This window comes from Vanacampus margaritifer, chromosome 5, assembly GCF_051991255.1.
Source record: "Vanacampus margaritifer isolate UIUO_Vmar chromosome 5, RoL_Vmar_1.0, whole genome shotgun sequence".
Lineage (NCBI taxonomy): Eukaryota > Metazoa > Chordata > Actinopteri > Syngnathiformes > Syngnathidae > Vanacampus > Vanacampus margaritifer.
Window position 1 is genome coordinate 22,137,359 of NC_135436.1, and position 20,119 is coordinate 22,157,477.

The following is a 20,119-nucleotide window of genomic DNA, read 5'->3' on the forward strand; positions in this document are numbered from 1 at the left end:
ATTGAAGCGAGCGGCGAGACGGGAAAGTAAGAAATAGAGGTAGCAGTTGGGTTGAAAAGTTGGAATTTAATGGGAAATTGGATTAAAACAGAGACAAACTGATTTATGAGACTCAGCTAATAAACTAAATTAAGTTAGGTCACTAGGCCAGTGTTTCCGGATAACTGTTGAATCTGTCACATATCGGATGAGATCATTTTTAATCATTTTTGTGGGGAAAAATTGTTTAAAAAATTAGGATTCATGAAGTCTTAATGTTAGTTGACTGGCCTTCCTCGAGCCTCCCTCTATACTAGCCAGAGATTAAATACAATTTATTGTATTATCACAACTTATTTTTATACTTGTAGTTAGGAATATCAAAAGGTTACTTACACATTGCTTGGACAGTTAGAAGAGTTTAGATAAGATAAGATCCACTGATTGTCACACCCATCTAAGTGGGGCGAAATTTGTTCTCCGCATTTGACCCATCCCCTGAAGGAGCGGTGAGCAGCAGCAGCGCCGCGCTCGGGAATCATGTGGTGTTCTAACCTCCCAATTCCAACCCTTAAAGGTGAGTGTCAAGCAGAGTGGCAATCGGTCCCATTTTTATAGTCTTTGGTATGACCCGGTCGGGAATTGAACCCACGACCTCCCAGTCTCAGGGCGGACACTCTACCACTCGGTCACTGAGCTGAGTTTGACCCATGAACAGATTCCTTTCATTTCTATGATGCGCTATGCGGAAAACACAAGTTAAATTTAAATAATCAGAGCCGGACCAGGGCTGCATTTTCAATTTAGGGGCTCCACAGCAAACTAGGTGAAGATGAGAGGGCTCAGCAGAAACAAGAGGGAAAAATGAGAGTGCCAGCTGCTCATCTAAGACTGAAATAATTGCTGTTGAGCTTCTGGGGAGGAGGCAACAAAGAAGCTGGAGTAATAGCATAGAGTGGCGGCAAGATGGGACATCACAAGCTGGTGATCACTTTGCTGGATCACTCATTGAACCAAAAGACAAAAACATACTACAGTATTAACTGCAGCGCATCCTGCTTAGAGTTTTTTGTAATATACGGGTTATTGTTGGCTAAATGAACGAAGGTGCAGGCTAGTGTAAATTACAAGCGCGGTGGGGATTAAACCAACAAGTCTATGCAATACCACGGTGCAACAGTGGTTATATTTTGGGAGTCCATCAATCGCCATTATGTGTTTTGCTTCTTTTGTGCAGGACAGTAGCAGCCTTAAGAGTGTGGAAATATCCACCCAGTCAATTATATTTGACTGAAAATGAGAAAATCTGAATTAGCAAGTCTATCCTCGACTATAATTAATGCACACCCATCTGAAAAGGCCTAACTTAGAAACAGCCTAAATCCTTATATCGGCCGTGACTGTCAGTAAAATCACTAAATGCCATCCAATTACAAATCACAGACACCTTCATGGTCTCGCAGACAGTCGGATCTTATAAAACTCTTGCAACAATTCAAGTACCAGAACAAGGCAACTAAGGTGCCCGAATCAGAACGTTAAGGAATGAGCCCCCAAAGCACAGTACTGTAATAGCATTGGTAAATTACTGTCTTTGCCATCCTGCAAATAAATCCTGACCATTATCTCTGTAAAGGCAGACATTTTATTCGGCTTTTATCACACAGATGTACCTTATGAAGTGTCTGGCGTGTGCGTATATCCCCATGGTGAGATTAGAGAAGGAAATTGGGTCACCAAACAACACACATCGGCTTTTGAATAGATGGGGAAGATGCAAGGAACTGGGAACAAGGACAGGGGAGAGACTCTGGAAGCAGAAGTGCAGCAGAGACCAAAATGTGCTAAAAGGCAGAAAACTCTTTAATTAACGTGTTGTACTGCTCACCAGTTACCACTTTCCCAACATTCTGAGTCAGGAATTTGCATGGCTGCAGCAAGCCGGTGATGAAGCGCCTTGGCCTGACAAAGCCATCATTATATCGTTGCTTGTTTGGTTTGTGTAGTGTGCGTGCGTGACTTTCATCAAGTTCAGTGAACGAATAAGACATCTTCCACTACATTTATAATCCATCCATGTGACGATGATTCTTACAAAAGGTCATTGCACGAGTAGCAAATGACCGTTGTAATAAACTTATCACAAGGAGGAGAAAATCCCATCAGTCATTGGAATCATCAAGGAAAATTGGTTGACTTTTGCTACTGCAAGCATATTGTAATCAGCTTGTCTGACAAACAACAAATCCATCAATACCGTGAAGTTTTGAAGGGGGTTGGTTGAAACCAGAGCTGGCCAGGAATTTACCAAGCGTTTGTCAGATAGTATTCCAAATCAATGCGGTCCTTGCTTTTACAATGACCAATAAACTGTGAATGTTTGAAGACAAATGGTTAAAACTATGACTGGTATTTTGATGGCAAGAAAATAGTAAATTTTTTGCATTGGCATCTCAGCCATTGTGTGTAGGATAGTATTAAAAAAAAAAATCGAATTTGAAGACGAGACAAACCTGTGACTGCTATTTTACTGAAAAGATTTGTGTGTTAGCCTTTGCTATCTCATCCATTGCGTGTCCATTGTTATTCACTATCAGTGGAGCTGTTGCTTTGACAAAGAGCAATAATCATGTGCATAGATTTGGTCTTCTGATCTTATGTTGGACAGCATTCAAAATCAACAGGACTGTCACTCCGTCCTAGAAAATTTGAAAACAATGAATCATAGTAGATGGACGATGACCAAAAAACACAAATACAGATTCAGCCTTTTGGTCGGAGCTACCGCAGCCATATCATGTCAAATAGCAAAATCAGTAAGGTTCTTGCCTGAAGGTTAAAAACTGGACTTGGGTGGTGCAAGACAAAGTGTACAAAGTTGTCCTTCAACATAAGATACCTCTGCCGTCTTGTGTCAAATATATTTCAAAATCTTTACAATTGTTTCTGTAACTGAGGGAGAACAAAAACACCTAAAAGTAAGACTGAAGAAAATAGATGTGCAAAAAGTGCACAAAATCTAAGAAGTGCCAGGAATAAAAATACATAAATTTCTGATAATCCACTATGCTGGACACAGGGGACCGGTGTCTCGACAAAACAGCGTACCCAATTGTCCTCCTGTGAATGCGCTGTAAGGAACAGTTCATGGACGACATCAGGAAAGAAGGAAGACAGTGGATTCAGGCAACAGACTGGGAGGTGTCGCTATGAGTTGGATGGTGGCGGGTAGAGGAGAGTGTGATGGCAGGATTTGGGATTTGAGTCTTTTAACTTCATTAGTTCCGCCTCAGTCTGGGGCCTGTAGATTATGTCTAATTAAGCAGCTTAACACGGTTTAAAAAGAACCGCACAGAAGGCACAAGAGCCTTATCTGTCAACCTTCTCAAACGGTTCTTCACTTCCCCTTTTCTTCCTGTGGCGGGACGACATAAATTATCTTTGCATGGCCTTTAACGCGGGAAGAGATTAGCGGCTGGGACATGGGTGTGAGCGGGATAGCGAGCCGCCGTGATGATAGCAGGGTTGGTTGCCGAGGCATCAAGAGAGACTTGATGAACGGTTGGGCTTGCCAAACATAAAACCCCACCACCACCACCACCACCCCCCCCCCCCAACGTGCTACGCCACCTCTGGATTATACTCCACATTAACAGACCCTGCATGATAGCATGCACATAAACAACCAGCTCAGCTTTCTTTAATGAGCACACATCTTAAATGTCCGGTAAATGAGACAGCTGGGTTCCATATTGCAGGGAAGGGATTTGGAGCTCCACTGGAGTGCATATCTCTAGTGCAGCAAACGTGTAATATAGCATTCTAACAGCCAGTAGGGAAAGTAATTTTTCCAGGTTTGGCGGGGTCCTCTAAAATAACACTAAACTTAAAGAGTTCAAATCCATGCATGATATCATCACATAATACTTCAAAGCGACAAAGGATTTGCTCTGTTTTGAAAACAGCTGGGACTGAATGAGTTAATGTTAAAACTTTTATTGTTTGACAAGTTAAGACAAACAGTGGGTAACTTCTTTTTGCCTTAAAAACTGCCTTAGAATTATTAAAGGTTTCGTAACGGCAACACTTTAACCTTGAAATTGATTTTTTATTCCATATGGGAGCAAAAATTTCCAGAAGACCTTTTACTTGGTTTGAAACACCATCTGTGGAAAGGTCAAGAAGAAAGAATTTTATTTTAAGAAAAATACATTTAAAAAAGGACAAATGGTGGTGAAATATTGAGGTGTTGCTCCTGCAGCTCATCACCTCTCTGCTGCAGCTGCATGATTTTCCACATCCCTCCAGCCACTAATACTGGACAACAACCTCACTAACATGTTCTAACATCTGGTTGTTGCCTTCAGGGAAAATGAACACAGCGGGAATCTCTGACTGGTATTTATCCGACAAAAAGAGTCTCTGTTAACTGCTCTTTTAAGAGTGTTTTGTTGTATTCAAAGTACCTATTTACACCAAGCAAGCAACACTTTAAAATGGTAGTGAATGGTTGGAATGTTGGAAACACATTGAGAGTGTCTGTATATAGTAAATGCATCTTTAATAGGTTTTCCTGAAATAACACTAAAAAAAAACACTTTAAATGTTTGTGTACCAATATGTGTGTGTGTGTGTGTGTGGTCCTCACACGCTTCTTCTAAACGTGTCAATTATCGCACAGTTGGTGGACTGGAGCGCCGTCTTTCACGGCCAATGAGGAATCAGTGTTGGTATGACATCATGCCGTATGTCAGCACAGAGTCATAACGTTGGCAGTTTTACGCACAAGGTCACAGTGCGTTTGGCTACATTCTATGCAGGGCAACAATCTCCACATCGGGCAAGAGATGGTTGCAGGTACACAAAAACATTCTAACCCAATGATTTTTTCTTTCCATCTCGGTAAAGCTAGAATTTTGTTTAATGTGCAATATAGCCATTCTATTCTACAGTTATGATTAGGACTTACCAATTAATCAAAATCTAATCATGATTTAAATTTTGGCTTTTCATAATCATGAAAACATTAGAATGAATGCAAAATAATTAACACACAGATTTTCAAGTTATACTGAAAGTTGAGTTTTGGCAGTTGAATAAATACTAAGTTTTGAAATCAGAGAATAATCGCGTTTATTAATTGTGATTTGCATATCAATCAAAATTATTGTGATTATTATTTTCCCATACTCACCAAGCCCTAGTTATACTGTACTTTTCTTTGCCATAATTTGTACCTTGTACACTCTTAAAGCTGTTGGGTCATAATAAAAATAATTTGGGTCAAAAATGTACTGACACGCTACTAGGGTCAATTTGACCCAACTTTCTGGGTTGTGCTGTAAATTGACCCATATAGTGGGTTGATACTCTTTTTTTCCTTTCTTTTTTAATTCAAATTGGGTTATTTTTGTGTAATGCCCATATCTCACTGGCGGACGTTTGCGAAGCTAGCAAATGTTGATTTCTCATTAGGGTTTGTTCAATGTCGCTACGTTTGTTAAACGAAAAGTTTTAATGTTTTCTCTTATTATAAGGAAATTTTGAACATAAAAAAAAAGAAACAACGAAAAAACATGAAAAGATTATGCGAACGTTGCGACCTTAAACACAACCGCAATGAACCCTGACTAGAAATCAACGTTCGCTAGCTTCGCAAACGTTTGCCCCTCAGTGTGATACGGCCGTTAGATGCGCACAGAGCTAGATTTCCGTATTTCCCGTGCAATGTCACACATGATGATGGTTTGACTTTAGCTGCATATTTTTCTAGAAAACTTTGATATTGCGTCAAGTATAGTTACAGATTGGGCAAGATGGCCGCCCTCAAAACGGGCTCCATCTTAATAAACGGCAACACACCAGGGTGTCTGGCCACACACAGTCTGTTAGGCGGCAAACAGCCTCTGATCCAAATCCACTGAGCTTCTATTTCCTGACAACACCTCCTCCACTCAGCCAGCCCGTCAATGGGAGCACAAGTGGAGGTGTTTAAATGATGAAAGCCAGCAAACAACAAACGGAAAGGAAAGGGCAACGTGGCTACTGAGGAGTAAAGAACGGCGTGCGAGGTAGCGATGGAGAGATTTAGTCAAAGCATGATGGACGTAGCCAAGAGAAAGACTTGGAAAGGAGGCTGGAGTGAAGAGAGGGCCACTATCTGATAGAAGGGATTTGCTCCACCCTGGAACAGTAATTTACTAAAGCCATTCTGCACAGGCCCATCAGTGGCGATCTGCTGGCAGATTAGATGGCAAAACCTCATCCCTCATTTTCTGTCCAGCCAATCAGCAGCTGGGAACGGGTGAGGGAGAGGATGAAAGGATGACAGAGAAGGGGAGACCGGGGGTGGCAGATTGCCGCCTGTAGAATGGAGGAAGGCAACATGGGCAAAACACATATGGAGGGTGGATTACATTTGTCCATGCTCTCCAGACACTTCACGGACAATCTAATGAGATGTATTAACAATACACAAAGTTTATAGTGCTCAGTTTTGAATGACAAAACTTTTATGGTAAATGGTACTTGATTTATATAGCGCTTTTTCACCTTACAAGGCCCTCAAAGTACATTCGACTACTCATCCACCTAGTGATGACGCAGCATCAGGAGCAACTGGGTGTTCATTATCTTGCTCAAGGATCATTCGACGTGGTCACAATTGTATGGGATCAAACCCACAACCTGTGGGTTGCGAGATAACCACTCTACCGCAGATGATCCTTTAACTTGACAGCGGTTGGTTACATTCAAGGTAGCGCATGTTGTGTTTGAGCGATAAACATAACTACATGTATTAAAGTAAAGCATTTAATAAATGTTTGCTTATGACATTCACAATATTGGGGTATTTTTTTTTTCATTTTAAATTATGCAAGTAATTAACTTATTAGAAAAAGATGAAAATGAGAGTGTGCACTGGCAGTGGATCAAAAAATGTTGAAGACTTCCTCATAACATTAAATGTAGAAATAACAAAATTCTAATGTGATTAATCTCGTAAAAACATATAAAAACAAACTTTTCAGTATGTGTTGGTACATTTCTTCAAATGCTTTGTGAAAATCTGTGATGTTTGCTTTTTTTCGGCTAATAATAAAACGCAATGAAAACCTGGCCTCCTTGGCGGCGGTAACAAAGAAGAATCAGACAAATGTTTTGTGTGTTGTGCTCAAGCACACTGCATACACACAAGCCCTGAACTGGTCATGAGCGTCCAGTGCGTCCACATCCTGTGTCTCTGGCTTTAGCACTAACATGAAAAAACAAAAACAAAGTGGAACAACAGCGAGCTGTTCCTTCCCCTACGGACTCTGCCATCACCACTTCCCGTGCTCACTTTGGAGTTAGTGCCCAACCTCAAGGCATCCTTGGGGGGGGGGGGGGTTGGCCCAAGTGATCCCATGAGGAAAGGGCTGACATCATCCGTCCATGACTCCTGTCAACTACGAACCCTGGAGAAACGGGCGGGGGCGGGAAATGGTCCGGGCCTCAATGAAACTGCACGTGAACACGCTCAGTGTTGCACAATTTCCCAGAATCTGATCTGTTATAGCCAAACACGGAGTGGGGACAACCAGAGGATGTATTTACATAGTTATGAAGCAAAGAAATAAGGATGGGACCATGGGAGTATCCAAAGTACTCGCAGCGTTTGCTTTGGGTCTGATGGTAAGTGCTCTCATAAGCTGGAGCAGCGGTTCAAGGCAAGGTTAAACTAGTCCACGCCGACTTGTTGAGTTCCTTCTACCAAACAGCACACAAACAAGAAATTCTTTGCAATCACAGCAGCATGACGCAATCCCCTCTGCTTGTTTATGTCACACCTCAGCTAAAAAGACACAACTTGTTTGTCTTGTAGTAATATTTTTGCAGGGACTCTCAGTACTAGTTCCAAGACCCCATCTTTTTGCAGATAAATGAAACATCAACAGTCTTACAATGAGAGTTCTTTGTGTCATGCTGGCACACACTCCGCCCTAAGTACTGATTGCTACAATTACAGCATTCTGGAAGACACATTTGTATACTATCAAGCCCACAATTGAGCTTTAATTAAACTCTTTGACTGCCAAAAACGTTAAATAGCGTTTAGTAAAATCCTATGGAGGAGTGCCAAAGACGTTAAAAGACGTTTGTTTCAAAACAGAGGTGAAACTAACCATTTTCTATTGTTGATTACTCAAAAACGGAATAAGGTAGAAACAAACTTTTTTTTTCTGATGAAAGATGAGAGTCCAATCTTTCATTTGGTAGTGTGTGTGTGTTTCCATAGTCCAAACACATAATTTTCTGTGGACCTTGAAAGATCAGTCAAAAGGTCAGTCAAAATGCTTAAATCGGCTGGCACCCACGGCATCCCTTTTCTGAAAACGTCTGGCAGTCAAAGAGTTAAAGCAAGTCATAGACAGAAACACTTTTCAGATCAGAAGTCAGTACATTTGAGGACTCGCCTTAACCGAGTACTAATACTTGAGAATGCTAGTAACTGTGATTAAAAGTGTGTATATCTGTTATAAAATATTGTTCAAAACATAACTTTACACTGAAACACATTTTAGAGATTGTAATTACTGATGCTTTAACATCAAATGCAATTTTTTTCTAACCGTCTTGCTACACATTAATTGCAACCTGTTATGATTTATGTTCGATATTAATTATGAATAGCACTTTTTTACAGCTGTGGTTGTTCTTTAAAGTGCTCCATAAAAAAAAAAGTTCTGTTGAGTTGAGCATGTAGTTAGGTGGTCTCTCAGTCTAAACACTAGAGAGGTAGTATGTAAAAGGTGCATCAACAATAGGTAAGAAATGAAGAGGAATGGCGTTATAAGCAACGGCATAATTTGCAGTCATGACATGACATAGCTCTTAGCCAAAAAGTACGTCAGGATTGGTCATGTGGTATTGTGTAGTACTAGTATTGGAGCATTTTTTACAAACATAGAGTATTGGTACAAAAGGCAGTATGGGTGTCAGAAAACAGAATTCAAAGGTTAGCTGCAATCAGCAAGGGCGCCGTTACAGACAGTCAGACACATAGACAGTAGGCAAAGCGCAAAACAATTGATTAATTGATCATTCATTTTCCCCATAGTCAAGGCGACAACTTTTTGTCAAATGCTCATCCCAACATGATAAATGATTGTGCTTTCCATCTCAAATACGTTAATCTACCCGCCATCATCTGAATTTGTGGTGTGCCACAATACAAGGATTACAGGCCGATTTGAGGAATGAGCCCTTAAAATCTACGAATATGCATTGACAAAGTGTCATGCCAGAAAAGGCTTTGCTCATATGTGCATGTTATCAATTTGTGCGTAGCTTTTGTTTATTTGCTCTCATCATGGATCGGCGGCACACACAATAAACTAAACCTTATGCTTTTATTCACTGCCGCTCGCTGATGCTGAATGAGTAATCGCTCGTCATGGACGATGTGTTTGATTTAATCAAGACTTATTGTGTGACACATACAAATAACGTAGGCAAAGACTGTGAATGTGACTCATTACTGTGGAAATCTTCCTCCTAACGTTGGCATTGGCAATCACAATAGCTTTTAAACAGTTTGAATGACTTTAAAAATATGCCTCTGAAGTCACACAAAATAGTGTTTGAAAGGTTTGTGTGACTGACTGGCTGCATGATTCTTACAGTTGACGCACACAGCAAACACTGGCAGACTTCATTGCAAACAGCAAAACCTGGAATGGTCCCACTAGAACAACAGCTCTAAGAAAATGAGCATTTTACCTTCTGAATTGAAAACTACAGGTGAGGTTTACTTACCCCCCCCCCCCCCCCCACACACACACACACACGCACAAACACGCGGCAGTCACATGGTTTTAAACTACAACAGGCCCAGCTCGTCCTGACCTGACAAACTGCATTCTCAATGACCTTTTCCCTCATTGGGCAAAAAAGTCTGCATTCTCCCTTCTCCGAAAACACGAGCCGTGGTATGATGCGGCCGTCTTGTCAAAAACAACTCTGTTTACATTCTTCCCCCGTGTTACTTTTATCTCTACAACTTATGACATACATGCAAGTCAGCATAGCAATGAAAGATAGAAAGGCAGCAGTAGCAGGGATTGAATCTTGGGACAATAAGCACACAAAGGGCAGTTTTATTAGAAAAAGAAACAAAGCAGGGAAAACAAAAAAGAAAAAAAGCTGACAAAGCATACCAGCTTTTGTTGATGATGTTTTACTTGATTTATTAGCAATACTGATCCATGCTCCGTTTATTCACTGATAGGCCTTCAAAGCTTGAGCGCCTTGAAGATGGGGGAATACACACTTTCTGAGCAACGGGAATGTAACAAAATGGTGGATGCACGACAGCCCCGCAGCAGGAAATGAACTCTGACATAAGAACTATGGACTTTGGGGCCCCTGGTGCATCCTGGGAAATTACAGCATTGAGAGGGAGTGTGTGGGGGGGGGGGATCTGAGTCCATGAAACCCTAACTCAGAGTAGTGGTGTCATGAAACCAAAACTCAGACTTTGATACTACTCGCTGTATACCTTCATAAACCTTGATGCGAAACTAAAACGACCATGGCAAAAAGTAGTACTGATGTATCGGTACACCATGCAAGCCTAACTCATGGGCCTATTTACAATCCCCTCAAATGAACATTGTTTGGTGACGCCGTGACGGCATCCATAACATCAAAGCCTTTTCCTCATTTCAATCAGGTGATTCACCACTTGGACCATTCATGTGCTGTTTGTCCAACAACAGAAAAGACTCAGAAAAACAAGGTCAAAGCCAGGCCAACTTGGAGACTGGCAGCCTGTCGGAAACTGTAGTCTGTCTTTCTTTTTTTGCGGATGGACCCGCCTGCACCACAAAGACGGCTGCCAGCACACAAGAGTGGGCCGGAGACAGCGAGAGTGCAGGAAGTAAATACAGTACTACCATCCAAATAAAAGAACACTGCTTGGGTCAAAGCATTTTCGATGAATTCCTCCATATTTATGTTAGATGCCGCTGTGGGGTTTTTTTTCCACCAATGAGACAATAGCATGGACATCATTAGCTAAGTGGTGGCGGGGGTGACAGGCAGTGGCGCTGCGATCGATAGAGGCTGCCTCAACCATCCACAGCCCGAGAGGTGCTTACTCATCAGCCCAGGGATTGGGTAAGCCTTTGCTGGGGCCACAGATGCGGACCAGGTCAGATAAGCGATGTAGAGGTGTCAAGGCTATGCAGTCCGTGATATGAAATAGCTACGTGCAGTTACCTTATCTTCCCACCTTTAAAAGGATATGATGGTCACTGCCACACAACCGTTTGGAGGCCAAAAACAGCGGGGACTGATTAACTAAGTCACTTGAGACCAGCTTCTACCAAGCAATAAATACTCGGTTAAAATTGGTGTAACTGTCAACAGTTGCTTAAGTTGCATAAATATTGATTTTTAATGTTCTATACTCCAGTTTCCCTGAGTGTTGTCATAATGTTCTTCTTTAGACCACAATTGGTGGATACTGAATCAATCAATGCCTCAATTCGTTGCAGTCTTAATCGGTGCCTGATGATGATTTTAGATTTTTTATGTCCATATCGATATTAGAGGTGCAAACATTAACCAATTAATCAACAACTAAGTGATTATCAATTTTATCAACAACTACTTTGACAATACCCGTATGGTCCGCCCTCATGTGGCCATTTTATGATCAGGAACTGGAAATGACAAGAATCGAAAATTGCAAAAGTGAAGCAACAAAGCTAACACCACGCATCAAAATGATGATACACAGTAAATGACATCATACAGAACATGCTTAAGAAAGTACAACAAATAACTACCGGTAAATTGTCACCATGCCTGGATTAGTGGAAAAGTGCCTGTTTTTTTGCGTCACCAACCCCCAAGTTCAACCACAAATACTACAAAAGTAATCATTTTTAATGTTAAAATTTGCCAAGCCAAACTGAATTGTACCGCTTGGTGGAAATGTGGCTATTGTGTCTATGGAGTCACCAACCCAAAATACTACTACAATAATAACAGCAAGGTTCCGAAGTGAAAATGCCGGCATCAAACCAAAGTTCAGAAAAGCAAATGACAGCGACAAAAAAAAACCCACTATGGGGTTTTGTGTGTTTGTGCGCAAGACAGTTGCAGCACATGTTTGCGAGGGACACGCCAAAGGCCAACGCTGTGGTCAGAACCCCCTGAAGTGGGATCTGACACAAACACTGGGTGACAAGGCGGCGCCCATTCTGTGTCCTTAACCACAGCTGACAAATACACTGCATCGTGGCCTCAAAATGGCCAAATTAAAATAGCAGATGATGACGTGAGAAACAAAAGAAAAGGGAAAAAGAAAAAAGGAAAATAGTGAAAACATGGGGTCAGCTGAGGTATTTTCAGGCCTGTGGGAGCTGGTATCGGCAGCTCATTTTCTCGTTTCTTGCAAGATGTTTGCCAGCCTGTGACTAAAGTGGCCAGATTTAATTACTTTGAGGTAGTTAAAATGGCACATCCAATGATGAAGGAAGCAAAAACTTGCTGAATTTGAACTGAATTTATCTAGCTTGCTGTAGAGTACACACAATCTCAATTAGGATTTTTAAACTGTTTTGGCTGACATTCTACATGGCATCATTGAACCTCACAAGCCTGCGGATAATGCCTGAAAACTCCAAGATGTGATAAGGGACGTGGGAAAATGGACACAATATTTACAAAGGTCTGCTAACTTAAAGCCAACACATAATGCAAAACGCTATAGACTGTTATAGCGTTTAGCGTCAGTGTCACAGTATAAACCTTAAAATAATTAAACAAAGCTGGTATCGCCACATATACAGAATGTTGATATAACAATAGTCAGAAAAAAAAAATTCTTAATGCAGCTTAGCTTTCGGGGGGGGAGGGGGGTACTATCAGTGCATCCCCACTGAACGTGTAATTGTCATATTACACTCAACATAATAGCTTTGTAACAAGTCCTACCACCCCTTAATATCTGTCCTTAGACGCAACAAGTCAGGTTCATGTCAAAGAGTCTGCCAAGAAACTAAAGCACTCCAGCACTGAATCGAATGACAGAAGCCTAAAACATACTCTTTAAAAATAGTATGTGATGGGATGGGAACCTGCATTTACAAGAAACACGACAAATAATAAATGTCTACAATCTCAACAATATCCTTGATTACAAGTGTACAGCATATCAGGATTTAAGGTCTGTCTCTTGAGCATACTCACTCAAAAACAATCCGAGACTATTATACCCATAATGTGCACTGTTAAAATGCATGTGACTATCCCTGAGGGGGTCTCCGTGACCTATTAAAGCAACGAAAGTCCAACCTAGAGAACTCCAGGCAGTGGCCTCATTTCGCTGGCAGCAGCTCAATCATAACATCTTATCTACGGACACGCTGAGTCATGGAATTCCGCTGTGGCCAATAGCCAAGCAGCAGGGTTACTTATGGTCGTCATTGATTGGTTGATCCCGGAGTGCAAAGCTGAAAGGGCACATACCAGGAGCAGAGCCCTGAAGCAGAAACCAAAAGCAGTTTGCTCACGCTCACTCTTTTTTCCTGCGACTGACTCGCCTACTGGTGTACGGTCAGAATCCATGTCTATCCCTCAAGGTACAATCTACACAAACCCTTCAGGGCCAATTACTTAACTCTAAGGAACTATTTGTACCTTTTAAGGGCCAAAGAAGTATCAAGGGCAGAAAAGCAGTCAAAACCACCCAAGTGACAAACTATTGTACTCCTGAAAGGCACAATGATTCAACGTGTACCTTATTTACAACTACCAGGGGCAATCATGCTTGCCCCAACTGTCAAAAGCTATTTTCCACCAGCGGTACGGTTAAGTTGGGTTCATCAAGATTGAGTGTAATTCGGATCAGGTAAACCCCCTCATTAGGTTTGCATTTCCAGAGCAGAGTGTTTAGGTGGGATGGTGATAGCTGCGTCAAATTGTTTGGCATTGCACCATACAAGCGAGAAAGGATAGAAATTGTTCAGTAATTAAGTATGAAAAAGTTCATGCAACGCAGTAGGGTCCTTTTTACTCAACAGTATATTTGAATGGAACTTGTTATATTTTGTTTGTATAGAAGCATGGAAGTGCCAATGTGCACTAAACATTTTTGGACTGGTGAATATGTTGAACATTAGGGATGGGAATCTTTGACTGTCTCACGATTAGAGGTGCAGCAATTAACCGGTTTTACGATTAACCGTGGTTTTTAAACGTCACGGTAAAATAACCGCAGCCGTTCAACAACACCGGTTATTTGCGGCATAGTTCGTAGCTCTTCTGTTTCCACACGGCCCATTTGGCGGGCGAACAACAACACAGGGATTAGGTTTGAACGTTGCCCGGGGAGAGTTGCATAGGGGCGGCCGGTACCAATGATCCATTTGATTAAAATCAAATAACAATTCTGACAGATAAAAATTGATTACTGCAGTAAGATTAGTTGGCCGTGTGGAAAAAAAAAATCACGCTAGCAAAGCTTTCAGGGCATAGATTTTGCTTTGACCTTTGTGGAATCTAATTACTCACGTTATTCAATAAATTAATGCTGCCCTAGCGGAAATAAAATGGAAAATCCAAGAAATGCATACCGAACTGTACAGCTTCGTACCCGGACTTCTCCCATCAAGGAATCACTACTAAACTCTGTATCGTACATCCTGGTCCAATTCCTCCAAGGCCACCATGAAAGCGGTGTCACTGTGGGGTCTTCTTTAAAAGACCACTTTAATCGTGTTCACTTCCTTGGAGCCGCCCGTTACACCATTAATCATATCTAAAAGCCTTACTCAGTACAACCAATCGCCCTTAATAAGTCATATGAATTGGAAAACAATACCTTTATAGGGTGGGCTGGGTATAGGGCAAGTGCAATTTTTGTTAACAGTCCATTCAAAGTTTCTCAGCGAGCAATTTATTACATAGCCCATGAGTGTCGGCAATATTTAATAGTCATTTGCGTTCCCAGGAGGATATGCGAGGCACAAGTGGAACTGCTGACTTGAGGTCAGTTCCTGGCGCATATTTCAGCTTTTCTGTTTAAAGTACCTCTAAAGCCGAATAGGGGGCAAACTACAGAGGTCTTTATATCGAAATTGTAATATGCAAAGAGGGTGAAACATTGACGAGAGAACAGAGCCTCATTTCAACCTAGGCAGGCACACTTTCTAATGGAAATTCAGATGCAATCGTCCCAGAATGCACCTCTTTCTGCCTAATAATCGGTCACCAGAACAAAGCCACCATTGAGCAAAGAGTGACTGTAATCGGGACCACCAAACTGCAAAGCTGCCTGCTATAATTAGCTCCTTTCTCCATCAAACACAGGCTTACGCTGACTTACAAGCAAGCTTCTGCTGTGAAACAAGGGTGAGAGGTGGGAGAGATTTAGGGGAAAAGACCATTTTTTGATGAGCGGGAAAGCGATCCTTCTCTGGCGTATGAAGTTGCGTGGCATTGACAGGTAGGCTCGCTCGTGGGGGGAAATATGCAAATGTCTGAGCAGGTGACAGGCTGGGGAAAAAAAGCGTGGGTTGACACGGAAATATGTTAGAGGGTACATTTTCAAATGGTACTTGATTTATATAGCGCTTTTCCACCTTACAAGGCCCTCAAGGCGCTTTAAATTCGACTACTGATGACACGGCAACTGGGGGTTCAGTATCTTACTATGACGTGGGATTGAACCCACAACCTCTGAGTTGGGAGCGGACCACTCTACCATTGAGCCACGCCGCCCCTAACCAAATGGGAGTCAAATCTAAAACAACCTTGTTCACATTTCAAATAACCGGCTCTCAATAGGCCCAAGTGATTTAAAACGGCTCCACACGGCCATCTCTCAACCTGTAGAAAACGTCGAGGAGAGCACACGCCTCCACTTTTCCCGCTTGCCAAACTCTGAGCTGTCCAGATAATGAGGGACTTAATCTCACTTCCAGTGTCCTAATCGGAGTATGCATCCACATGTCTGGCCCACAGCCTGACAAGCGGAGCCAGCCTCCCTTTAATCCCAAGCAAAGAGTTCCACTCCCAGGACCGGATCAACACGACCCGGTGGCAGACGGTACAAGGGTGAGTGGGTACCGTAGCCTGCTGCTTGGAGATGTGACTGCCTTGCTGCAATGAGCCCAATCAGGCAAGGAGCAGAAGTGCTGACAGCTGCTAACACATTTTACCTGGGAGCAAAGAGATGAGTGTTCCACTATAAAAAAAATATTGTGTTGACTTGCTTCTCACCACAGTACTAGCAAGGCAGTTGATTAAGCACAGTGAAAGGGAGACTCATCAAAAAATGCTGCCAAACGTACCGTAGGCTACGATGAGTCAAAGTATCTGCTTGGAAAGGACAAAAAAAACACGGGATGGGCATTTCACTACATTTCCTTGTTCAACCATGGGGAAAATGATCTATTTCTATCTTTTTAACAGGGATGTGATTTGACCAAAGTGAAATTATCTGAAAATTTAGCCGGGGGTCTGGGGGCCGCTGGCACCCAGCTAGGCTAGCTAGCGAAGCCCCCCGGAGCTCATGGGTTTTCCGTGTTTTTAAGTACTTTCAATGCACTCAACATGACAAAGAAATAGACAAAACAACAGCATAAATTTTCAATGTATATTGAACTATCCCATATAAAATGGCAGTTTTAGTCAACTCAAAATCAGTCACATTCAAAAACATTGGACTGCCTTTGCTTTTAAAAACTATCACTGAGAATATCATCATATCTAACTAATGTGATTACTAAGTTAACACATAAATAATGTTGAAGAGTTCAAATTTCATGAACAAATAATTGTATCATGACCAAATGAAAAGTAACTCATATTAGAGCATACCACAAATGTATTTGTTATAGCAGAAGATGTTATCTGTCGGAGTCATGTGCATACACAATGAACTACAAAAAAAAAAAAATCTGATTTTTTTTTTTTGGGGGGGGGATAAAAAAAGCGGAATTCCGCGAATTAGCGGAAAAATCACATCCCTGTTTTAAAATCACTATAAAATAAAAAATACATGTATTCTTAAATTGATACAGCACAGAGCAGTGCTAACAACCCTGCCACATTTGAATGAATAAAAACAAGCAAATATACAATATGAGGATTTAAAAACGTGAAAAGTTTGGGGGTGTCCTAAATGTCCTGCTCAACTGTCAATCAAACACCACTGCTACAACCTGTACAAATTGATGCTACTTTGTCTGCACACATCTACAGGTTCGAGTCGTATGGTACAATGTACAGGATCCCACCAGGTCACAACGAGGACACGCTGTCTTTCTGTCACGTCTGACTTGTAACTTTTTTTTCTTACCTTCCTCTTCTGCCTTCATCCGTGACATGTGTGCACTGATGGATGACAACAAGGCGCTCTAAAGCTGCCACACCAGCCCGAAGACTGTTAAGTTGTACACCCCACCCCACCCCCCGCCCTCCAACGTCAGTCTTATATTTGTTCTCTGTGTGACGTGCGGACACTCACGGCTGACAATGAGGCACTCTAAAGCGGCCAAGCCAGCAGTCTATCCGAGGGGAAGTTGCATTTTTGGGGAATAGGCTTTGTTAGCTAATCGGACAATGCAGCTGCACCAGATAGCCGCTAATAAGAATGGAAAGGAATGCAGTGCTTATATAGTGGGGGAGGGCCAATTCATGCCAGGCCATAAAGTGCCTAATGTGGCGCAGTGTTAGCCACACACAAAAATTAATGCTACAACTCCTCGAGAAAGTACTCCTTAGTAGTATGTCTTCGCGGATGTTTCCAAACAAGTGCAGTGCTGAGCATGCTAATGCTACCCTATCACCACATAGCACTGATGTAGCACAACTTCCTGCATTGGACATCATTTTTGTCTTCTTTTTGCCAGCAAAATAGTTAACACTGAATCAAATGCACCTCTTATTGATAGCAAGCAATTAGTGTACTCCATTTCACCTCAGTTGACTGTAGACTAAGGATTGGCAGGACGAGGAGGAACTTTAATTCCACATGAACAACAGAATTCTTAAACAATGAATCGATTACTACCGCCCTTGCGCTATACATCATCTTGGTGACTCCTCAGTGAGTATTGATGTTCTGTTCTCCTATAATGCGCAAAAACAAATTAAATCTATCGTAAATGTATGGATATAGAGTGGTGGCTTCTCTATTTGGGGTGTGGTGTTAATTTATTCAAGTGGATAACTAACTGCATCTGGCAATTAATTGCAGCATTGAAGGCCACTCTCTGAGGAAACATGGTTTGTAAAATATGCATATGCTTTAGTGAATCACCATAAAATTGGGAACTCACTTGATTTAGGACCATCCCAGCATTAAATTACATTTTCTTCCACTTGGTCTGAGCTGTTATTGGGACGTGACACATTACAGACACTAAACACGCAAAAATACGCTCTTCAAATCCTCCACTGGTTATAATAACTATTAGGTTGCCTGATGAAAGGAAACAACAGCAGCATACTCATCTGCTATTAAAGTTCCTGTTTTGTTCTTTGATTCAGCAATGACACAGCAGTGTGCCCCCGCCCACACCTGCCACCGGTCTCTCACTTCAAATCCACAGGCATCAATCTTTAACCGGTGTGGCAGTAAAAGAAACGTCTCCTGGAATGAAGTGGCCAGATGTCCAGCGGGGACGCAGAAAGGGAGTGGCTGTTGGGTGGGGGGGTGCAATGACCACTTTGCAGTAAGCATGACACATAGGTTGACTGGCTCTGGTATCGAAATAGATTAATAGCTATGCTAATTGTTAACATGAGGTCACCCTCGTAAGTCTACCGCGACATTACCATAAAATATGAGAGCCACTTAGCTCGACATATGATATGAAATGGATGCATATCAGTTGGAAAATAATAGAATATATTACTGAGGTTATCCACAGGTTCAGTTCTTTATGTTTGGTGACAACTTGAAATCAAACAATGCCTCACCTAAATTCACTTTGTGGTTCATTTTGGATGATAAGAACCACAAGCATGAGTTAAATAAATGCAGCAGCAACCACCACCCTCCCCCCGATTGTTCCTTAAACCCAACACACATCGGGCAGTGTTTCTACAGGCCTGACACAACCAATACATTCCAGATCTTGTGCTCCCAATTGTTTGAATGTTTGCTTGGATGGCGTCCATGCTTTTTGAGCTCCTTCCTGTCCTCTGTAAACTTCCCATGAATCAGCTATTAATGAACACACAAGCATCAATCCTATTACATGATTTATGATCATTACTAGAAAAGGGTTAGAATCACAAAAGCCTTTCGGGGGATTGGGATTTACTCTGTTACATTCGCGAACTGCAGTGAAACAAGTGGCACAAACGATGATAATCACACAATATTTGGGTAGAGCACACTCCAGATTGGGGAAGATTTAAAAGGAAGTAGTCTATACGTACCATAACATTCCTTCCTCTCCGGATTCCGTCCACTCCTTTCCCTCCTCGCAGTCTTTTAAAAAAAGAGACAAAAACACTCCCCGCCAACACTCTCATCGATTATTATCCGCTTCTAGGAGGCGAAAAGCGTCTAAGTGTCCATTTCGTGTCACTTTGTACGCTCACGTCTGAAGTTTTCACATTAGCGTTTGTGCGTGCGTGTGCCGGGGGGCTAACCAACAACTGAATGCTAGTTAAGGGGGGAGAAAGCGACCAAAATGCCGCACAAAGTCGTCTTCTACACACGTATGAACAAGGAAGAGAGAGGAAACGGATGGTCTGCTGCTTTAAAAGCGTCCTTTCGAGAGTCTTGTCTTTCTTGCTTCGCCACCACGTTGTTTGGAGCAATTATTATTTCCTTTGTTATGTCCAAAATAAAAGATTGGCCAGGAGAGGGAAAAGGGGCGAGCTGTCTTCAACGATCCCGGCGGAGCAAAAAAAAAAAAGAGACGAAAAGAAAAGAAAAGAAAAATAAACGGTTGGATTCCCCGTCTTCTTCGCTGGTGTTGTTGAGCTGCTGACAGGCTAGAAAAAAAAATGTGTGACGGTAAAGTCTTATTTTTTTGTCAGTTTCCCAATAATGGCGGCGGCCCTTCTCCTGACTCCAGGCAGCATCTCCCCTCCTCTTTCGCGGCCAACACAGAGAGACAGTCTC

At 42.0% G+C, this 20,119-nt stretch overlaps 1 protein-coding gene across 1 annotated transcript in view; it reads right to left on the reverse strand.

Moving 5' to 3' along the window:
• arhgap35a (Rho GTPase activating protein 35a) overlaps positions 1 to 20,119 on the reverse strand; it is a 68,570-nt gene extending 48,451 nt beyond the window's left edge. Inside the window, exon 1 of the mRNA XM_077565728.1 lies at positions 19,426 to 20,119. The gene's annotated coding sequence lies outside the window, so the exon portion shown is untranslated. The remainder of the gene's footprint in view (positions 1 to 19,425) is intronic.